The following is a 1,875-nucleotide window of genomic DNA, read 5'->3' as shown; positions in this document are numbered from 1 at the left end:
CTGGCCGTGTGTGTAAGCTGGCCGACGGCGACAAACGGAGCTCAGCTGCTGCTCAGTCGCGCGGCGGCGGCGGCGGCTTCGTGACGCAGCCGAGGGCAGCTTCGTGTTGCCGAGCGTCGCTGGCTGCTCCTAAGTTTGCATTTCGCTTTTGCTGCCCGTTCGGCATTTCGCTAAAGGCAACAAAATGTCAAATCAACGCCATGTGATCCTCCAGCTTGAGATTTCGTGTTTCTTTTTATACCCTGTACGCATACCTGCCCGTCGTTCTGTTTGACTATAAAGTGAGCCTAATGCCCGCGCAGCCAGACTTTATTTAAAATTAACGATCAGATAGAAATATCATCGAACTGATTTATAGGTTCTCGTATAGTGTACATAGCTTAACTTTATTTCACAGTTTGAGTGCCTTCCTCCACACATTAAAGAACAAATGCATTTTGGATATACATACATATATCTTGTAGTTAGTATATCATATCGGCACTGGGTACAGGTTACAGAGTATCTCTTAGCGTGCACTCCCAACTTGTGCACTCTTGTTTATTTTTTTTTTCTGCAGCAACTGGTTTTACAGTTGGTTTTTGCAGTACGTATTGCCTGCCTTTCCTGACGATGTTCCAGTTTTGGTCGTACCCAAATTATTTGCCAATTTCTGCGTTGCGTCTTGTGACTGACTCGAATTTTTAGATTTTTAAGTTTTTTTTTTTTTTTGTTGGTATCTTGAAAAGTCTTCAATAACAGTTGATGAAGACGACGAAGAATATTTAACAGTTATTTTTCCCCTTTTGAACGATTCGATAATGACATTCTATAGTGCGTGGCGGTACCAGAAGAAGTCGAATTTAACCTCAACATATTGAGGTGAGTTTATTTAAAGCTACACCAGACTTCCTGTCCAATTACAGATTTCTTCTTTAACCAAGAATGTTGTTAAATTCCGATCGTGCCTTAAATTTATTAGCCTGACTTATTTTTAGAACTTTTATTAAGCTCGAAGTTTCGAATATCAAGACTAATTTACAGTATTTGATCGAAGAAGTTATGTATATTAGGATTTAGGGTTAGACACAACTTAAAAGGGATGTTTGTGAGGTTGAGATCGAGTCTATATATTAAATATATAATTTCAGTTAAGTTTTAAGTTTAAATAATTATAGAAAGTCTACATATAATAATATCTTCCTTTTTATCTAAACCTTTTTTTTCAGACCGTCGACTTGCCACTGCCATGAAAACTGAGTAAGGTTTCGTTCTGGAAATTGCAAAATCAAATAGGAATCAAGGATTATGCATCTATATAGAAGAGGTAAGTTGTCATTTTGGTATATAAGGAAAAGATAAATGATAAATATACAAAGTGCTCTATGGGGAGAAATCAAATATTGTTAATGATAAGATTTCAGGAGCATAAAAGATTATAAATATCCTGCGACAAGGGACGAGATTCTACGAAAAAGACGTAAAGTCCGCTTTCTAATCATCATTTAATTGAGATATATATATAGTATATACATATATATAGTCAGAATTGTAAAAAATTAGCATTTACCCAAAACTTTTTGGATACTCTGATCAGTTTGCAGCTGAGATACATAGTTGATCTCTTGGAGCTTGGATTGGATCTCATTGCTTGTGCCATATCTGAAACGATTTGCTCCAATTGCAGTATCGACTAGTGCCACGCCCATTTAAGCGGATTGCCCCGGCCGCAAGAGGCCATTTGTAAGCCAATGTGGGCCACAGAACCTGGCACTTGGAATGCACCCGATGATGACGGAGCCATTTAAGTGTTGCCACTAACGCAGCTAGGCCGGAACGGACCCATACTTTGACAGAGCTAGGCGCAGAGAGCGAGAGATAGAGAGAGAGAGCGAG

The sequence above is a fragment of the Drosophila montana genome, unplaced genomic scaffold, assembly GCF_035044405.1.
Source record: "Drosophila montana isolate Dmon_TW-CO22-7 unplaced genomic scaffold, ASM3504440v1 contig_2106_1, whole genome shotgun sequence".
Classification (NCBI taxonomy): Eukaryota; Metazoa; Arthropoda; class Insecta; order Diptera; family Drosophilidae; genus Drosophila; species Drosophila montana.
Note: the sequence above shows the minus strand (reverse complement) of the source record.